The sequence below is a fragment of the Corythoichthys intestinalis genome, chromosome 17, assembly GCF_030265065.1.
Source record: "Corythoichthys intestinalis isolate RoL2023-P3 chromosome 17, ASM3026506v1, whole genome shotgun sequence".
In the NCBI taxonomy this organism is placed as follows: Eukaryota; Metazoa; Chordata; class Actinopteri; order Syngnathiformes; family Syngnathidae; genus Corythoichthys; species Corythoichthys intestinalis.
In genome coordinates this window covers 22,110,667-22,132,691 of record NC_080411.1, presented here as the reverse complement: position 1 = coordinate 22,132,691, position 22,025 = coordinate 22,110,667, and the positions used below count along the sequence as shown (strand labels likewise).

The 22,025-nt window shown below is 37.9% G+C and overlaps 1 protein-coding gene across 2 annotated transcripts in view; it reads right to left on the bottom strand.

Moving 5' to 3' along the window:
- The window catches only part of lpar1 (lysophosphatidic acid receptor 1), a 46,069-nt gene extending 24,605 nt beyond the window's left edge, over positions 1-21,464 (bottom strand). Inside the window, exon 1 of one of the 2 annotated variants that reach the window (XM_057819352.1) lies at positions 21,158-21,464. The gene's annotated coding sequence lies outside the window, so the exon portion shown is untranslated. Of the gene's footprint in view, positions 1-14,449; positions 15,001-21,157 lie in introns of those variants that run through there. The other variant, XM_057819351.1, reaches the window with a different exon arrangement.
- Positions 21,465-22,025: the final 561 nt, after the last annotated feature.

Below are 22,025 nucleotides of genomic sequence, written 5' to 3'. Positions count from 1 at the left end.
TCCCTTATTTGATTGACAACTAAGTTGACATTTTTTTTATAGACATATCGAATATGCAGTTCTTCTCCAGCTAGATAAACAATGTAATTAAAATATAATCAAATGAAAACTTCCTGTACAGATTGAGTTTTTATCCAGGTCTTGTAGTGGAATAAGCAGTCATTGGGGAAAAAATCATGAAACAAAGTATATCGAGTTATTTTTCAGGTACTTAATGGAAGTTAACTTGAAAAATATCCAATATTCCTGTAATTTCCATTTGTGTCTCCAGAGGAAGTTGCAGCCTTGCCATTAGGAGCACTGAAATGAGAGGATGAATGACAGCAGCGGGGCTAATGCCTGATAGATCCATAATGAGGCGGAGTCTATGACAACCACCACGGCAGATGAAAGGCCATCTCGTCCGCTTCTAATCTGTGGGTTGTGGCCATTAAGTATCTGGAGGGAGCAGTTAGGTGTTACATGTCAATATTGAAGTGGAACAGGAAGTTGTAGTGACATCTAAGTGCACTTCTACTCTGTTTCAACAATTGCAGAGTGGTTCATTTCCACTCATAGGATGGAGACCAATCAATACGAATTAAACCAAACACTCAAGTTAGATTGAGCAAAATGGATCAGAACATCAAGCAATGCATGTAATGTATGTGTGCATAACCTGAAATATCGGTGTGAAAGACAGGCAACAGAATGCTCACTGTGCCCAAGTGTGTGTCAACACACGCACTGCATGCTTGTTAGTAATGTGTGATAAAGCCTGGCTGTCTAGGGAATAGAGTGTGTGTGCGTCTGAGCCGTCAGCATAAATTAAAGGACCACCCACAAATTGCATGAAGTCATGATTCAAGTATTCACATCCAAAATCCTCAACAGTAGAGTCTTTAAAGTCAAAAGTGGCAAATTCTATCATTACAAAATAGCCCCAAAATTGAGGAGTGGGATGTTCTTGTTTTTCACAAAACCCCGGAGTTCAAAAGGTCATGGTGCACGACGTCACGCAAGACCTTTGCATATCTTACAAGATTCCAGCATGTCTCACGAGACCATAGTTTCTTGCTTGTGGCGTCACCAATAAAGGGTGCCAGAGAGAAAGAACGGTGGGGGAAAGTGTGACAATGGCCACAAAGCCAAAGTTAGTTTGAGTTAGTTTTGCAATTCAAACTGTACTGGAACAAACAATTAAAATGTCCACGGGTGGGATGCACATTGTAAACTTGAATCAAGTCTTCTTGTTTGTCAAATCTCCAAAGTATTCCAAATGTTCTTTGTGTCCTGTATAATCTGTAAATTCCATCTGGGCTGTGTTGTCACTAAATGGATTATATACTGTTTGTAAGACATGTGTAACTGAGAACCAGATGTCTTCAATCTTTCATTGACTCTCTTTCCTTTATGTATCCTCAAATGTTTGCCTCCTATTGTCCTGCTTTATCTAACCTTGTTTTTCCATTTCATAACCTTGCCTCATTCCTCACATTGTTGTTTTCATTTACTTTACAGTAACTGTTTTAAATCATTTTTTTTCCTTTTGCAGGAGAGTAGGGGTGTCAAACTCATTCTGGTTTGCGGGCCACATTTATGGCGACTAGATCTCATGTAGGCCGGGCCAGTTTATTTTTGGCCAAATAAGTTAACTCATTGGCTGCCATTGATGGTGCTTGACGTCCTTCCATTTTGACTGAGAGGTGGCGAATTCGCCCTTCCCAATCAAATTGGATTGGACCTCTAGCGCTGCCACTGGCACTGAAAGATGAGCATTAATTGCCAGTTTAAGTGAATTGGACATCTATCGTGTTCAATGGCAGGCAATGAGCTAATTTTGTGTCACTTCCTTGCAGTGTTGTTTTCGTCAACGACAGCGACAACGAAAATATTTCGTTAACAAACATTTTTTTTCATGATGATGACGTCAAGATGACGAGCGGAAAACGCGTCTCGGATGACAAACGTGACGAAAAGGTTGCCAATTTACGTCTGACGAGACGACAACGACATGAAAATACCTGTCATATGTTCACAAAGCGTGACATTGATAGTTGTGCACACATATATACAGTGGGGAGAACAAGTATTTGATACACAGTCAATGGGAAAACCCATTGGCAGTGTATCAAATACTTGTTCTCCCCACTGTATATATTGTATTTACATATATATACATATATATATATATATATTTTTTTGGGTGCTGTAGTCAGTCAGCCTGCTTCCGAGCAGTCATTCACGTGACTTGCGCATGCCGCCACTCTCCCCTGAGGCAGTGCAGATGAGCAGTGATCTATCAACAACAATGGTGGCTGCAAGCGCAAGGATTCATGGTCGCATTTTAACTGTAAACCGGGCAATGCACTGTCCCCGTGGGAGACAAGTGTGGAGGCTGTGGCCACACACTTGCTTTCGACCATTTCTGGGCTGCTTCCTGGTGATTTTGGGGCATTTCCATATCACTTCCTGTTGATTTGGGGGCATTTCCATATTACTTCCTGTTGATTTGGCGTCATTTCCTGTTGGTTTTGGGGCATTTTTGGGTTACTTCCTTGTAAATTGGCTGCCCGTGACAGTGCTAGATGTCCAATCCATCTTGACTGCAAGGGAGTGAATGAATAAATGTAACTGCGGACACAAAAGTGAGCCACGTGTAGTAGTGCATGTACTTGATCGCACAAATCTAGTTTTGCGGTGCCAATGTAAAAAAAAAAAAAAGCATCTGATTTTTTTATGTACAGTATGAATGAGCTGCAATGTGCTTGTCAGGCAAAACAACCCGCGGGCCAGATTGGACCCCCTAGTGGGCAGCTTCTGACCCGTGGGCCCAAAATTTGACACCACTGCAGAAGATAAAGTAATACAAAAACAGGTACAAAAACAAATTTTATCTCACATCCTCACGTACAAGAGGTATTCCAATGAGAAGCATAATAAGACACACTCATTTATGCTAATCCTGAAGAGTGGTGATTTTTAACTCAAACTTCACTTTTATGTTATGTTTATGTTTGCAACGACGCTCTACCACTCTTAACAACATTAACCTCTGCTTGGAACACTGCTTATGTCAATCTTGTCCCTCACATTCGTTTAGCTTTCTCCTTGTGTTTCCTCCTTTTACCCCTCTGGTACTCTCTGGCGCTCCCCCTCCTCATCCCCGGCCCACTCCGCCCTCCACACAATGTGCGCATTGTTCACATTCCCCTACTCCAGAAACCAAGAAACGTGGACGTCTAACAACCCAGAATGCACACAAACACAGACACACACACACATACAGTACAGTAGCATACATTCATACAAGCTTTTCATTCTCTAACTTTCTCTTGAACCAAATGCACATAAACCACACACATACACCCTCACACTCGCACATAGGCTCTGCTGATTAGTGGCAGAGTTCAGCACAAGGGATGGATTGAGAGTCTGAGGTGAGTCATGCGTGACTAGAACCGTGACGGGTTTCACAGCTCGTCATCGTATGGTACACCTAAACACTTATCCCAGCTACAACTACACGTGGTGCAGTCGTTAAATTGCATGTCCGTAGTATAGCTATTGTATTGTACTGTTGAAAGTATTTCACTTGATGTGAGTTGAGAAATGATTTTCCTCCCATCAAAAATGCAGTGAACCAAGCATCCAAATGTGATTTACTGTAGATCGAAGAGAAGATGAGCAACAGTACAAAGAAATGGGCTGACAAGATCAGCATGCTTGTCTAACTTAAGCGGCGCCCACAATTGACCCACTGAAACAGGGAAAGGAAAAACCTGAAAAAATATTTAGCTTGATCCTTAGGGTATTGTGATGAAATCATTCTAAATTTGTTAAGGCAAACATTTTGGATGAAAATAAATGCAAATGTCCTCTTTAAAGTATTAAATCAGGTAATTATCAAAGCACCAGAAAACTAGTTTTATTTTATTTTTTAATTAGGAGTTCATTTTTGTTCCTCCATTGCCATTTACAGTGATGTCTAATTTCACAACAACATTCAACATCATACATATATTAAACAAACCCTTTAATTTTACTTCACTTTTTTCCCAAAGATAATATCTTGGAAAAGAGTCGTGACAGCTGCAATCTGACCAACGGTGCTTTGGAAGAGCCAAAGACGCACCCTTTCATTTTGATTTTTTTCCCCTGCTGTGATCAACTTGCTAAAGTAGTTTTAAAGGCAAAGTCATTCCTAACAACCATTACAACCTAAGAGAAAGCTATATAACTATAAAGCCAAGCTTTTGATGGCTTTTTGACCAAATATATGATGGAAAACACAGACAAGACTGAAAAAGGAGTTTCTGCTCTTGCACCCCTCTATAAAAAAATAAACTGCTATATTTTAAGCCAAAAGAACTATTGTGTTTGATAGAACAATACACAGATGTCCCGCAACTGCTTTTGTTTCAACCTAGCCATAAAAAGAAGGCAAGTAATTATATTTATAATTCAAAATGTCTGTCATTTTTAGCTTAGAATCATTAATTGGTGTCTAATATTTAGTTAAAAAAAAAAAAAAAAACTTAAAAAAAAATTATTCACTCGCATATTTTAAACTTTTAAACAAATTACGTCACAATGAAAAATTTGGCGTCTGTAAAAAAGTCACAGATATCTACCTCATAACTATCGCTTAATTGTATTTATTTATTTATTTTTTTGTTACTGTCGCATTTTCCCCGATATGTTAGATCTTAAATAATCAATGCAAACAAACAAACAAACAAAAAAATTGGAAAAATAACATTTAAAAGGGCAACTGTATGAAAAAGAAAATCTCAACCACTCCTTGTTGTCTGCAATTTCTGCATCACGACCCTTGTTATATCACCATGTTTCACCCATAAAATCCCCAAAAAATCCGGCTGTGGCCATTCACAGCTGTGTCTTGACACTTGGTGATACATCCTACATGGAGTTTTTGGATCGAAACATGGTATGTACGAGATACTATCTCGTAAAATTGTGGCGTCTTTAATTCTGCTCTTGCGTGCTCTCGCCTCCAGTTAGGGTTTTGCTGTTTAAAAATTTTTCTTTTTTTATTAAATTACCCTCCTGTTCAAAATGTTTCTTCCCCCAGAAAATTGAGATTTTAAGCTTTCCAATGATGTCTCACACGTGCATATCGGACAATTTTGAAATTTGGCTAAATTGGGGGTCTGAGAGCGGAACTTCAAGTCACCTGAGTGTTTTCCGCCATATACAAATTAACTAGTAAATTGGTATATTAAAGAGCACACAAGAAAAATGTGTACGTGAGGATGAGTGTTTGTCTTTGTATAAAGTCTGTAAACAAATATGGACCTTTTCATTAAAAAATGTTATCGGATTTAAAGAAGTGGAAGAATTTGAATGAGTAATAAAATTGTTTGATAACAGGGGCGGGATTAACAAAGCATTGTATATTCTTTCCATTCCTCAGAGTATGTCTCTTGCTTTGTTTTGTACTGAATGAAATACAATGAAATATGTGTGACACTACAGATTCAATTTGCTTTATACAAGGAGCTTTAAAATACATCTAAAAGGTATTTTTTTTGTCAGCACATTTTTCAAATTATTTCCAATGTATTTCATCACTTTTGCAGTTTGCCCCTTTTTGTCGCAGATCAGGATGTGAAGAAACACATTCAACAAGCCTGCCATTGTTTTCCCAATAGCAACAGATTCAAGACAATGAAAAGCAATCACGCTGAAGGAAAGTGCTGTCTTTCCCATGTTTACTAGACATCTCATGACAAAAACAACATGCATGTCATGGTTTCATGGTGGTGTCAAGTTTCAGAATACTCATTATACACTCAAACTTAACTATTTTTGCAATAACATACAAATACTTCTATTTTATAAGCAAAAATAGCCAGTACTGTATAATGTGCAAAAGGCTTAACAGTGGTACTTCGACATACGATCGCTCAACACACGATCATTTCCACATCCGACGTAAAATTTGACTCGCCATTTATTTCTACATCTGACGACACGCTCGAAATACGAGGACATGACAGCACAGCAGACGGACGCACGGTGGATTTTCTTGTGAAAGGAATCAACACAGGTTAAAGGAAGGTTAATGCTGGTGGTAAAACAAGGAAAAAAGGTGACGCTTACCATTGAAATGAAGATGGAAATGATAGAAAAATATGAGCGTGGGGTGCGCATCCGTGAACTGGCTAAACAATACGGCCATAGAATGTCGATGATCTCCACGTTCCTCCTTCAACCTCCGTTCGCCGGTCTTTATAAGTTCAGGTGACAAGTATTATTGTGTTATCATCGCCAAACAAATCGCCAGCTTCCTCGGGTTTTTATCATTTATTTCATAACTTGTCCAACACAACACGCCTGCTGTCCACCGCAGTTGGCGGTGTTCCTAACAAGACATTAAAAGAGAAAGTAAAATCTAGAGCGCTCCTTTCCTTCTCTCTCACGTCCGTCACGCGGTGCGTTGAGGTACAGCACGCAAAACACGTCCACCGCATTACAACATGATTCGTTACATTATTACAGGAATTATTATTATTAATATCGTGAGGAAAAGCGGCATGGAAAATGAATGAATGAATGAATGAATATTATTGTTATTATATTATCCCATTTTTTATCAATAATTTATTTATTTTGCTATGTGAAATTGCCATTTGTAATAGTATCAGTAGTATTTATTAAGGATTTAGTGTAGGTTTTAGGGCTGTTAATTAATGGAATTATAATAACAATAATACATTAATTATAATGTATTCTCTAATGTAATGTATTCTTATGGGAAAATCCTGCTCGACATACGACCATTTTAACTTACAAACACGGTCCTGGAACGAATTAACTTGGTACGTAGAGTTACCACTGTATTTCGCTTTATTACAAAACAGCTTAGGCTGAAGTGAGGGAACATTAAAATAATAATAATAATTTCACCACTAGTTGATCAAGGAAATTTAGAGGACAAGACAAATGTCATCGGCTTTCCCTAAAGTATTATACTGCATATCTCTTTAATACTACAAACATACTGCACTTATTTACCGTATGATGTAGGTTGTCTTAAGAGAAAAAGACATGAAAAAATATGATCCCTAGTCACAGACTTCCTAATGATATTGATGGGACACGAGCGCGGGGCCGATTAATAGGGGGCCTGCATTGTTGGCGTGGCCGTCAAAGCTGACTGAGTGGAATCACAGACAAAGAGCATTTTTCGTTGAAAATGTTTGTGAATAAATGCTTAAATTCCTGAATTTGTTATAGATATGGACGTAAAACAGTCTTGATTCTTGGTTAAAAGCAAAAAACACGTGCAGGTAGCATTTGTTTTAGGTACATATGTCGAAGCACGATGAGAGTGTCAGTCAATGTGGTGGCCGCAATTTGTAAACAGAGCTTTTCTGGTGAAAATTCTTCTGAATGAATGCTTAAATCCCTGAATTCTTTATTGATATGGACGTAAAACAGTCTCGATTCTTGGTTAAATGTAAAAAAAAAAAAAAAAAAAAAAAAAAGTGCAGGTAGCATATATTGTACGAAAATATTGCAAAGTATGATGCCAATGCTGTAGCGCCTAATTTCTCCCATTGATTTTTTTCCACAACCTTTCAAAATGCATGCATGGTACGAAAAAAATAATTACTTTGAATCCTCGGACAAATTACTTCTGAGACAATCCTTCCTGTTTGTATGCGGTACAGCTTTCGTACTTTTTCAACATAAATCCGGCGTCGGATCGATACATGTGTCGCTGCGACCGACTGCGAATAGCTGAAGCAGATTGTGGGATGGCCCTCTACTTGAAGGTGTGGCACACTGAAGGTCGAATCTGACCCGTCAATATCATTATGAAGTCTATGCCCTAGTGTATTTCCCTGATACAGTAATGGTCATACTCTAATTGCCATTTACGTTCACAAAGGACTTGAGCCATGTGCGTCGTTTCCATACTAAATGGCTACATTGCAACAACTCACCATCTCCAGATCAGGGGTCACGTTAACCGGAAATTTTCCGTCGTTGACCGGTTTTTTAAAACGGTGACGGAAAAAACTGAAGTCCGTCAGTCATTTTGACAGGTTGCAAGTCACACCCCAGACCACAGGGTGGCACATTAATTAGCTATTGTCTCTCTTAATGCATGACGTCGTTGGCTATTCTGTCAGAATATTGTATCGTAACCGGGGTCTGGCGGCGGCACCGTGATTGACACATCAACGCGAGGTTCTTATTGGTGCACCCGGTGTGCCAGCGCGTGATCCAATTGGTGGACTAGATTGCCGCCTGTGTATAGACAAGTTTTCGAGGTACCGGTTTACTTCCTTATGTCTTCCTTCCACTTCCGTTTCCGCCTGTTTACCATTGAAGTCAATGGCGGTGGAATCGAAGTTGGAAGGTCTTTATACAAGATCCCGGGAATGTTATTTTGATGTAGGCAGGTGGAGAACCAAGCCAAGGCCTCCATGCTTCGTACCATGTCGATTTCCAAACCATGGGTGCTCGTACTCGTCATAAGGAGTTGGACAAAACTGACAGCTCCTGCAGTCATGCCCCCGCTGTTATGGAAGGTAATGTGCTCTAAAAATACGAAACCTAAAATCTGGCGCATGAAACGACTTGTTGCCTTTGCTATTGATATTACGATGATGATTGTAATTACGAAGTTTAATCATTTTTACAACAACTAGCTTCTGCTACTGCTGCTAGCCGTCTGTTGCTAATCATGTTTGAATGCACCGCATATATCCAAGTGTTACAAGTTTTTATTCGTTTGTTTACAGCTGGGAAATGCTGTTATAAAAGAGAAGACAACTTGACTTGTACGTTGATGGACATATATCGAACATATATAGTTTGCGTTCCACAATGATGATGACAGCTCGACTCCCGGGAGAGGCCGAGAGAGGCAGGAATTGTGACAGACGGTGGTTCGCCGAGATCGCCGTGATCCAACTACGAACTTGTGAACGGTAGCATTTTTAAATATATGCTATTGGAGCTGGAATTACCGAAGAGGAGAGCGAGATGGACTGCTGTAATTCGACAAGAAATCGGGGCACCAAACGATCACCACAGACTATGTAGTAGTCATTTTATATCTGGTAAGATGCATTTAATATATATTTAGAAGATTTTGGGCTGACAACCACAATTAAGATCATTGTGTGACGTTGGTGATTGGGGTCTATATGGTTGCCTCTTTTTCTTTGGGAGTGGAGTTGTTTTGTTGGTGTTGTTGGCGGTAAGCAGAGTAAAAAGAGGGAGAAAAATACAACTTCAGTGTCTAATTTTTCGCCGCCAAGCAAGCGTTACAAAATTAAAAATGAATGAAAACTAAATACTATTGAATATGTCATCATTATCTTCTATGTCATCATCTTTTTTTTTTTTTTTTCTTTGTTGGTGTGTGTGTGCTATGGACCCACTGTGAGATTCCGGAATAAAGATCATATATATATATTAGGGCTGCAGCTATCGAATATTTTAGTAATCGAGTAATCGACTGAAAATTCTATCGATTAATCGAGTAATCGGATAAAACAAATATATTTTTAGGTGAAGAGCAATTATACATATACATGAGAAAACAAGACATTTCATCTAATCTTGAACCATTTTCAGTCAATCAATGTCTTTATTTTCGATGTATATTGTTGAAAACAGCCAACAATTGCATCTCAGATGTAACTAGAATAAAAAAAAAAAAAAAGACTAATTCACTGCTTTCACTCAAAAAACTTTTAGATCTTATTAAAAAAAAAAAAAAAAAAAAAAAATATATATATATATATATATATATATATATATATATCTAACTTAAAAATGCCGTTACGCTTGATAACACACATCACTTAAAAGTTAGGATTTTTTCCCCCCATGTGTTTCAATTGAATTTCTCTTTGTGTCAAGCCATTTTTAAGTTCTAGTTAAGTTTTAAGTTAGTCTAAACTTGAAGTCCTGATAGGATTTTGAGTTTTTGCAGTGTTCAAAATAAATGTATGATACAGGCTGTATTGGAGCACATTAGGGACCAGTGCTACTTGGTGTTTTATCCAGCAATGACTACTGAGCTAAAATTGATAGTTAGCATGATTAAGTTTTTATTTTACACCCTCATCACTCCACAATGCTATGTTATGTTAAAGCCTGTATGTAAGACACGTTAGCCATGCATCGACAGTGGTCATAATTAATTGAAACCTAGCCCTCCGCAGGGCTAACGTTACGTGAGCTAGTAGCGACAGTAACGTTAATCTTATTTATTAGCGCTTAGCGCTCTTTATTAGCGCTTAGCGCTGTACTGCTTTAAGATGGCGGCTATTTACAAACGCTGCCCAGACGCGGCCGAGTCGGTCATTTCGCATCTAGTTCAACATACATGTGATCTCTATGAGACGCACCAGATGCTACCTGTTACCAATGTAGCATTGTGCGGGCTAGTATTTAGCAACGTCGGCGTCGTTTGTGGCGGCTGTCGGCTGCGGTAAGTTTTTTCTTTCTTTCCCTTCTTCCTCTCCGCACGTGACAGCGCGTTGTCCCGCATTAAAAGTAGTCCTAGCAAAACGTGATGCTTAGAGCTGTCAAAATAAACGATTACTCGAGGTGAATAAAATTACTCGGATCAGTTTTTAAACTCGAGTTACTCGAGTTGCTCGAGTACTCGTTTCAGCTCTAATATATATATATATTATCATTTTAAAAATTTCAGTGACTGGTAAAAATAGATTATGACCGGATTTTTATGACCCTGTCAGTCAAAATGACAGACAACGAAAATGTCTAGCGCAACCTCTGCTCCAGATATTTTAATAACCCCTGGGTCAAGATAAACTTCACTGAGCGTGTCAGATTTAACGACTGTTTAATGTTAGCGTGTCATCTCTTCTTCTAAAGAAGAAACTACGGTAAGCGGATTCCAAAGATTTAATTTTTTTAGCTGTCAAATTAAATACTTTACAAAATGTACTGTATATAGAACACAAGGAGGGTCTTCTTGTCGGAGACTGGCAATGGAATGTTCCTGGCTAGCCGGCCCAATTAGCTCACCCGAGCCAGTCTGTCAGTCAACATGGGTTTTTTCATGTTCCAGTGCAGCATGAGTGCAAGGAAGCACATCACAAAGTACTACACTAAAAGCACAAATAGGATCATCTCTTCAAAATACAAAAGTATTGGATTTTCTAAAAGCCTTTTTTTCAGTACTTTACAGCAAGTGTTTATCAAAGCTTTTGCCAGACCACTAAGGGACAGAGCTTGAGGCCACTAAAGTGCTTTCTTGGTTTCCTTCCAATCATTGTGTGCTAAACAGTAAACTTTTGCTCATCTTTTAAAGGAACGCCAGACTCAATAATAGATTGTGTAAACATTTAACTTATGCATTCATTCTAATCTCAATACAAAACATGTTACCTCAAATCCTAGAGAATATATGTTGTGGGTGACTGTGTACAGCTATGCAACAAAACTACCTAATTATTGAGGTGTTATTTTGGATTGGCGTAGTTGTTATTTTCGGGTCAGGAGTGATTTTCTCCTGGTAACTTTGCCACGGATGCAATTTTTGTCCTTTCTTAATTGTTGAGTCATGAACATTGACTTTACGAGTTGTCCCTCAGCTCTTGGAGCCATTCTTTGTTGGCGAGGTTCAACACTGCTTTATGTTTTCTCCATTGGTGGATAATCTCTTAATTTCTTTGGATGGTAGCATTTCGCTGCACCCTTTTGATATCATCTGGAACACTTCATTTGCGATTTGCCTGACAAATTCAATTTAAGTGATTTATTTTAATAGCGTTCAACACGAAAGCTATTTTTAGACCGTGACGTCGCCATCGTAACGCGGAAGTGGGTCATTATAGACACATGTTATGTCTGCTTGTTTTCTTCGGTAATCTTTCAAAAAAGGAACATGCCTGTCAAACACTGCTGCTATGGAACTTGTAGAAAAGCCTCTCGACATTACAACATATGAAGGATGTTTTCTTCATACGTTTCCCGAAACCAAAAACTCAGAGGAAAAATGTGAAGAATGGATCAACTTGCGCGGACGTCCAAAAGACTAGTTTAACGCCAGCAAAGTAAAGCTATTCACATTTCATATGCAGTAAACATTTTGTTGGGGGCCATGGTCCTACAGAGGATGAAGAGGTAAGCCATTTTGATATGATACTTATTTTCTAGACAATGAATGACCTGAAAAAAAATTAAAATGGTATCTGACTGTTACCGTTACCTTTTCTGTTGTAAAAGAAAAAACTGTTTTAGTAAGGGGGAAGTGTAAATAAATTATAGATTTAAGATTTGTTATTAATGAAAACATTAAAAGTCTTCGTTGGCTGTCACTGAGTAGCATTTGCGATCGCTACACAAAAATAGCTATGTAAATTGCCCCAAGAACGGTCAGAGATGTAAGACAACCAGAGGATATAATACATATGAAAGACAGGGCATATGGTGGTAAAGGATAGATTGTTGAAACAGGAGAATGTCATTGTCAGTGGCGTAAGACAATGCACACAAGAAAAAGGTGTCGATTAAAAAGCTAACTCTGGATCTGGTCAGCTCTTCTTCCCGTCTTTTTCAGCCCTTGTCACTCAAGCCATCTTCCACATCTTTACCAGTGAATTTGGCCCCAGGGACATCATTTTCGGACGGAATTTGTAGGTTTAGCTCAGTAAATATCTTGTTCGTACACTATTTCCTTGCATTTAATATTATTAGGGAGAAACGGGAGGTTGACCCGCCTAGAAACAATTGCTAACGTCATTAATATTCATGAGCAAAAGTGACATGTTGCTTGCGGTACTCCATTGAACAAGTCTTGGAGGTAATCAGGCTTGGGTGCGGTCAGTGAAAATGAACTTTTCAAAAAACATGCTTGGTACAGTATATTAATGGTTTAGCAATTGCTTTTCATGTAGGGCTAGGTAGTTTTGATGAGTTATTTCCTTTGATGAAATCACTATTTAATAACTCAATTTTACATCTCAGGATAATATTGTCTGATTTCTGTTAAATGACCTTTAATGATAAAGGTGAGTAAACTACAAAAACCACATAAGCTTTATGGCAAGGGGGCAATACGTCACAGCATCGTAACCAGGAATGCATACAATAAGCTCCCTAGGTAGGTCCTTTAAATTTGACCAATACAAGTGCAATATATGAGCATCATGATATAAGCACACAATTTGCATGAAGCAATATATTTTTCAAAACCTATTTTATAAATGTGTGTACCTGATTTTAAATAAAATAACTGTAAAATCAGCTAAGGAACAGCACTCATTTGTTAAAGTAATTTAGCAAATCAGGGCCAGATGATGTACTTAGCTTATGTGGCTGTTTCATTCTGTAAACAATCATTATCAAAATTCCTATTCAAATCTGAAGTGGGTATACAGTATTTAGAGTTGTACACATATATTTTGGAGACATTCAATGGCAACGTATTAATTAGTATAAATGACGTTCCAGCTGGTTATAGTAGCACTGACTTCTGCATTTATGAATTATGTTATGTTGAATGAATGGAAAGGCTTACCGAAGAGATATTTTTTGAACTTGCAGTGGGAATTAGTAGAGATGCACACAGATATTTTAATGACATGTGATCACTGTTTTCATTCATTATAAGCGACATAAGTTTTCCGGCTGGTTTGATGTGACTCGGCCGATGCTCACCCAGACATTTGTCATTTCCTTTGTAGTGAACACATGGAGATGCTTATCGTTGAGATATTTTATAAAGCAGAAGTAGGTACTAGTGAAAGTGTTTACATACTATAAGTTTCATTGTCAATTGATTGCATTTTTCAAACATTGAAAGCGACATAATTTACAGTGTTTTCCAATGTAAACATTGTCTCCAGTGGCTGCTCTGATGTCACACATTGGACCACAAGAGCAGTGGGGGCGTGTCCATTTTGATGAAGACCCATAACTTACAGATTGCTACAAAATTGATTGATGATAATGAAAACTAATGTCCATTTCATTGTATTAAGACTAAAATAAATAAGGTGAGCATGTTAGTGAAAAATTGACAATCTTGACTCAACTGTGCCAAGAGGACAGTGAGACAGATATGTCGATTGCCAAAATTCAAACAGCAGTCATGATCAGACCAATTGATAGAAGACCATCCAAAAGACTGAGTCTGGCTACTGATTTTGTTTCTTTCATCTTAAATGTGGCTGGCCCATCTTTGCAGTGCTTAGCCAGCGCCACACAGAGCGTAGCTCACTTGGCTGTGTCTGTCACCATTTGAGGATCAGTCTCCTTTAAGCACACACGACATTGGTCGACTTCTAAACATGTATGATGACATACTGGATGCTGTTGGGAAGTTATTTGGAAAAACTTTGTTTACTGGTGAGCAAAACACTGTTGCTATCTGAAGAGTGTGATGACTGTACAAGTATATTTTTAGGAATTATGAGGAAGAAACTATCATGCTCGTCAGTCTTACCTCAAGTGTGACCAAAATTTCTGCGAAGATGGTCAAACGTTGGTTTGAAAGGGCACCAGACAATGACTCACAACCGAATACATGACCCAGGCCTATTCAGGTGCGCTGATGACTTGCGTGATACTGCAGCAGTATCACCTGTCTCTGATTGTGATTACCTATTGTTGCCACCTGTGCCCCATTCCTCATGTGCTTAAATTGTTTGTTACTCCCTAGTCTCGTGCCAAAGTGTCTTCACCCTTTGTTGCCGCTACAGCCAGCATACATAGCCACAGATAATTGTCCACACTAAGTTTGTTCATAGTGTTCTTCTACATTTTGTTGTCATTTTGTTCCTCATGCCTACTCCTTTGTTGTAGTCACTTACTGCAGTGCATTTTGCCTGGCTCCCTTGTTTCTCGTTTGTATTATTTTGTTTCATAGCCTGTTATTCCATCCTTCCGGAGCGCTCTCAGTTTGTTCCTGACTCTGAACATTTGTGTTAATAAAAGAACAAATTCTGCATCTGAGTCCGCTCCATTTCGTCCAAGTGTGACAGTATTTCACATATGATAACAGAACAAACTAGTGACTCATATAAATGGTGGAAAACACTCAGGTGATTTGAAGTTCCGCTCTGAGACCCCCAATTTAGCCAACTTTCAGAATTGGCTGATATGCATGTGTGATACATCATTGGAAAGCTTAAAATCTCAATTTTCTTGGGGAAGAAAATTTTTGAACAGGAGGGCATTTAAAAAAAATAAATACAAATTTAAACAGCAAAACCCTATCTGGAGGTGAGAGCACGCGAGAGCGGAATTACAGACACCATGACTTTAATGAGATATTATCGGGTACTTACCTTGTTTCGAGCCATAAACTCCATGTAGCATGTATCAGTGAGTGTTAAGACACAGCTGTGAATGGCCAAAGCTGGATTTTGGGGGGATTTTTATTGGTGAAATATGGTAATGTAACAAGGGTCGCGATGCAGAAATCGCAGACATCAAGGAGTGGTCGAGATTTTCTTTTTTGATATATTTACCCTTTTAAACATTTTTTTCAATTGTTTTTTTCTGTTTGGATTGATTATTTATCATCTAACATATCGAAGAAAATGTGACAGTAACAAAAAAACAACAAAAAAAATACAATTAAGCGATAGTTGTGAGGTAGATATCCATGACTTTTTTACAGACACCATTTTTTCCATTGTGACATAATTTGTTTAAAAGAGACATCAATTAATGAATCTAAGCTAAAAACGACAGACACTTTGAATAATAAATATAATTAATTACCTTCGTTTTATGGCTGGGTTGAAACAAAAGTGACATCTGTAAACGGGGGTAAATAGTAAAACGGACAAATTAAAATAGTTCGGGGGCTTAATGCGCCATGAATCTGCAATGGCAGCATATAGACATATTGTTCTATCAAACACAACAGTTGTTTTGGCTTAAAATCCATGAGTTTCTTTTAAAGAGGAGTGCAAGAGCAGAAACTGCTTTTTCAGTCTTGTCTGTGTTTTCCGCCATATATATATATATATATATTATATTTATTTTGTTTGTTTGTTTGTTTTGTTACATAGGTGCACATTTTTCTCCCATAATGTAGTTGAGCTTATAGGTAGAATTGTACATATTACATATATAGTATACTCTGTGTCCCCACTTTACTGACAAAGGTTCAGTTTAGTATGATGAATATTTATACATAGGCCTGGGTTAACGAGATGAACAATAAATGTATATAAATAATGATTAATAATGTAAATATAAAATTCCACTTTGTATTGCTGGTAATTAGTCATGCTCCTGCTATAAAGCGGAATTATATATATATATATATATATATTAGGGCTGTCAAACGATTAAAATTTTTAATCGAGTTAATTACAGCTTAAAAATTAATTAATCGTAATTAATTGCAATTAATCGCAATTCAAACCATCTATAAAATATGCCATATTTTTCTGTAAATTATATATATATTCTGTAAAATAATTTGTTGGAATGGAAAGATAAGACACAAGATGGATATATACATTCAACATACGGTACATAAGGACTGTAGTGGGCATTTCACTCTACTGTCATTTAAATCTGTCTATGCTGTCCTCACTCCGAAGCGTCTACTTTTTCCAAAGCTAGACAGCTAGTGAACGACGCCTTAATAATCAGACTTCTTCCTTTTTCATCTGATTTATTAATAAAATGGCCTCAAACCACTGTCCTCTTTAGACCGTAGTGAAACTACAAAAAAAAGTACACAAGCATTGCATTAGCAACAACGTTAGCTTAGCACGCTATACAGGTTCACTAAACATAAACAAAAAGCGTCTCATACATAAAATATAACATTTCGCTTACTAACATAATATGTACATTCTTTACAACAACCATACTTACGGACAAATCTTGTCCAAGGATCACATAAGCACAACATTACAACGTAGGCTTCAGCCCGAGATGTCGTGCAGCCATATTGAACTGGCAAGAAAGCAATAAACCATGTCGCAAAGCGACCACAAGAGTTCGCTGTTAGACAGCACTAAAAACCTTGCTGTAAAACTTACCAAAAGGCAGAATACTGTCTTAGCGGGACATATGCGTTAATTGCGTCAAATATTTTAACGTGATTAATTAAAAACATTAATTACTGCGCGTTAACGCGATAATTTTGACAGCCCTAATATATATATATATATATATAATGTATATGTATATGTATGTGTATGTGTGTATGTATATGTATGTGTATGTATATGTATGTGTATGTATGTATGTATATGTATGTGTATGTATATATATATTCATTTGACAGGAACAGTGCACATTGATGAATATCTATTGGCCACATCTAAGACGTAATAAGGTTTTGTCTGTTTGTTATCCATGGATTCTTTTTTTATAATGTCTACACAAAGCCACAATAGCCTTCACATTTTCAGCAGTTAATAAAATAATTGTAATAATAAATATAATACACAAACCCAATGTAATTAGTCACCAACATGCTACTGTTGACCACAGCTCTTGCCCAGACACACAAGTAAATTAAACCCAAAATCACACACCACATTACCAAGCCCAACACCTTGTACAGGAACAAATAAACATTACAGTACACCACTGTAAGTACGTTTCAATGTGTGAAGGGTAAAAAGAATCCAATTCAATATGTCCTCTGTGTTTTATTGAGGATTTTCACCAAATGTGAGCGGGTCTGAAACACACTGCATCTCCAGCAATGAACACATCACACAACTGTTATCAGTCTCACAGCATTAGGCAGACAAAAATTCCACATTTCACAATGAAAATGCAAAAGAACATTCTGACCTGAACTTTTAATGTTGCATAGAAATTCTGTTGCGGGACATTGAAAGAAAGCCTGACGAAAAAGATGAGAAATCAAACCAAGTAAGTACTCAAGTGTTTATAAAAGTAATACTTCCAGGGTTTTAAAGCATTGTTTTAAAATTAAGGAGTCATGTTGCCTTTAAATAACATTTAGTGCAGATGCCCATGAAACACAATTACTTAATGCTGCATTAGCAAACAAAATGCAACTCTACTACCTGCATGAATGAGAAAGTAATCTGAAGAGGAATGAGTGGAATGTAAGTCTTCAAAAAGAGGGAGGAAACTTAGAAACATCTGTGTTGTGATGATTCCAAGACCCACATGACCGATGTCAGAGCTCATGTCAGGAAACATAAAACAGTCATCTCAAGAAGAGTCAATACATCTTTTCAAGGGACTTAAGTCTGACTGAGAGTGTGAGCAGTCAGAGGCATTAAATGGCACTGTAAATTTTTGTTTTCTTTGAACATGGCTTTTAATTTAGGACAACTCTTTCAAGCGCAAATAATGTTCTGTGTAGTTTCTCTAGTTGCCAAGGAAACCAATTTAGTCCTGAAGACAAGCCTCCCATCATATTTTGACCGTTGGTCTGTTATATCCATGGCGACACTGTATGTATCCACTCATACAATCATGACAACATCCATCCAGCTTTTCTCAGTGCTACACATCCTGACTAAATTTGCGGGAAAACTGAAGCTTATCCCACTTTGGGAGGTCCAACTCAACTAGTCACCAGGGAACAACCATTTGTGCTCATTTTCATACCTACAGGACAATTTAAAATATTCAACTTTTATCAACATGTTTTCAAATTGTGGGATGAATGCTCTGTATTTTCTAGGGAGAACCTGGATTCAAACCCTTAACATGTTAACAGTGAAGTTGTCTTAGTCTCTAAGTATCACATTAGAACAAGAAAGTTAAACTGTAATCCTTCACCATTTGGACAATTTTATGTTGTCAAACTATCATGCAACAAATGATCTTGAATCATATCTGCAGTTCTGCACACATATACAAATACAACTATACTGTGGTTGCAATCTTTTCTGTGGATGGAATAATATACATGTACAATGTATCAGGAGGTTGAATGGATAAGTGATTGACTTTTTCATTCATTCATTCATTCATCTTCTGAACCGCTTATGAGCATGCAAATCAATGTTGACTTTACAAATGAAAAGAAGGTTCTGGAAGGTTAAGATAATCTCCTTAATTAAAACATCTTGAAACTACACTAACCCTCACTCAGAGCAGAAGTGTAAAAAAATTTTAACACTCAACCAGATCATCAAAACCCCCTGAGGTTTGTGGTCATGGGTGGCAAGTAAACAGTGCCCTGAGACACACGAGACATTCAACGAGATGCTAGCTTTATAAAAGATAAGGTAATTAATTTAAAAAAGTGCCGCACAGTAATGTTATATAAACCAATGAACCAGCACATGTAAAGAAAAGTGTTACACATTTGTCATGTTGCTCAGTACAATATGGATAAAGTAATATTTACACCAGCACACGTGTCCTACATTTGGTGTTTAAGGCCATTTGTAACTATACTAATCTCCCTCTGCACCATAGTTTCTGAATCACTCAAGTGATATTTTTTACACCTAAAAACTAAAAGTTAATCATGTAAAAAATTAAGAGATACAAAGTATATTTTAACTTTTTGACTCGAAAGAAATCTTGACCAAAGTCCTTGAATGCACTATGATTTAGATTAAGATTCCAATATTCAGTGTGTTTACATCCAAATAAATTGGACATTATGGATTTCATACCTGAAATACTTGATCTGCTCGATTCAAAGACATATTACACTTTTTTCACACAAGTTAATTTCATGTACAAACACTTCTCACTCGAAAATTGCAGAATGGAGAAATTACTTTTCAATACCGTTAAATAACAACTATTGGACAGTCACGGATGCCAGGGAGGTGCTCCATACCTGATGCCCTGCCTATACCTCCTCCCATCTGTTTGGGATCCAGGGTATTGCCTCTGCCCTTTTCCCCCTCAGGTTGGCCTGTGGGGGCTCCGGGGATTCTCAGGCTTGGGGTGGGGGTTGGCGCCTCCAGCTGGGGGGAGGGGGGGTGTGATCGGTCCCCTATTGCTCTTGTGGGCACATGGTGCCTTGCCTTGGTGCTGGGTTGGGGTAGTGTTTTTTTTTTTTAGGGAGTGGGGGGATGTGGGTGTCATGTCTCATGATGTGGGATTGGTGGGCCCCCTCAACCCCTTCCTCTCTCATGGTCTTCCATTCAGGTGGGTGGGGTCTAGCCCACAGGATCTTGCCTCTTAATTCATGCAGTCTTTATCTCTCACTGTAAATATTTACATTCAAAGCACGCACTTTTTCATCCAGGGTATTTTGGGGGGACTACAATAAAGATGTACGGATACCGTCCAGCCTCTTCGATTTTAATGCATCATACATCTAACAGTTTGTGTGTAGGTGGGTGGAAGGCAGTTTTTTTTTTGTTTTTTTTTTAATGATTTGATTTAACACATCTAAATACATCCTATTAATACTCCTATTGAAGCAGAAATAAAATGTAAATAACACTTTTATTATTCTTTTTTTTTTTTTTTTTTAAGCATCGATTTTCAGGAACACTATGCTTGAAGTGTGATCCTTACTAAAGATTCCAGTTTTCTAGGATAACATTTAACAGTTAAACTATTAATTTGCCTGACAAAAAAGTATGCCTGCAGACAACAGTTTGATGCAAAGTTCCCGCTAAAAGATAAATGTGTGTATTGCCAAAAAGCACCAGCAGGGGATTGTTGACAGACATATATGCCTTTGAGATTAAACATCTACTTGTCCACTAATTCATCCTTACTTTGTCTTGCAAAGTGTTTTGAAATTGATGGTGACAGCAGAGAATGGGGCGAATATCAAAATGCAAGTTTTTTTTTTTTTTTTCCTACAAGGAGTTTAAAACACAGCCCAAAACAGTAAGGCTTCTATATGTCTATTTCGGTGATTTGAGACCACTTATCTGGTTCCACGATTAAGATCCCAGTCTCCTGGCGCAGAACAGTCCCCTCACTGCTGCGCCCCCTTTTACTGAATTGCGCACAAACGAGCGGTATCTATCCAAATATCCCAGTGCAGGGCATAGTGCCTCTGCTTATGCAACTATTTACAGAAAAAAATATACTGCATACTTTTATCAGAATCAAATGCTTGTCATACACGTCTGCGTGGCAGGTATGCTTATGTAAAAATACCCACATTCATAAATAGAGGCACTGAATGTCCGTTTTTTCCCCTCTCCCTCATTTGTAATAATTAAGGGAATTTTAAAAAATGAATCAAGAAGACATACTGTATACTTACAGTGTATTTTCCCTGTGAGGACAGTAGGTAGATGGTATAGATCAGTATAGTCCACGAGTGGCTCCTTGATGTCCAAACCAAAAAGTTGGTGTCAGGACAACCTGAAATTCCTCTAACAACTTCTTTACTACGGGGTGCACTCCTGTCAAAGTGGTGTGGAGCCGAAATCCAGGATGAAGCCGGGGAGTTTCATCGTGTGTCCAAATAAACACGCACCGCTTGTTTTTCCTGCGGAAAGTTGCAATTCTCCTTCTCACATGAAGTCGCTTGATGCTCTCCTCCTGGTGCCTGGCGCGCCGCTTGCTCGCTCTCTCTCGTTGTCTCTCTTTCCCTCCCTCCCTTTTGCGTGCGCGCGCGCGCACACGACCCGCGAAGAGACCCTGTAGTCTGCATATGACGTCACCGACGCGCACACACGCGCACAGTGGAAAATGACACGGGTAAATAAAGTGAGAGTGTACTCAGTTTGCTGTGTGTGCAAGTGTGCAATGCTGTAATACTAAAAAAATGTGTGCATTTGCCTAAAACCAGGGGTGAAAGTGGCTAGAATTTCTTGCCGGAACTCCCCGACGTGAAGGTCGCCACGGTGCCAGAAAATGTATTTATTTATTTTTCATTCAAAATTGTATTTTTTCAATGATTTGCAAAATAAAAGTTAACAAAAAAAGCAATAACCCCAACTTCCATCTCCTAATTTTTCCCCTCATTTCCACACATTCTAAATGCCAAATCTCAATTTTAACTACTTAAGAACATAGGATATATATTAAAATTGAATTTAATGTAAACATTTACTTTTTGTTTTTTAATAATAAAGATATAAGTAACATTCATTCATAGAAATAAGTACAAATGACTTATATTATGC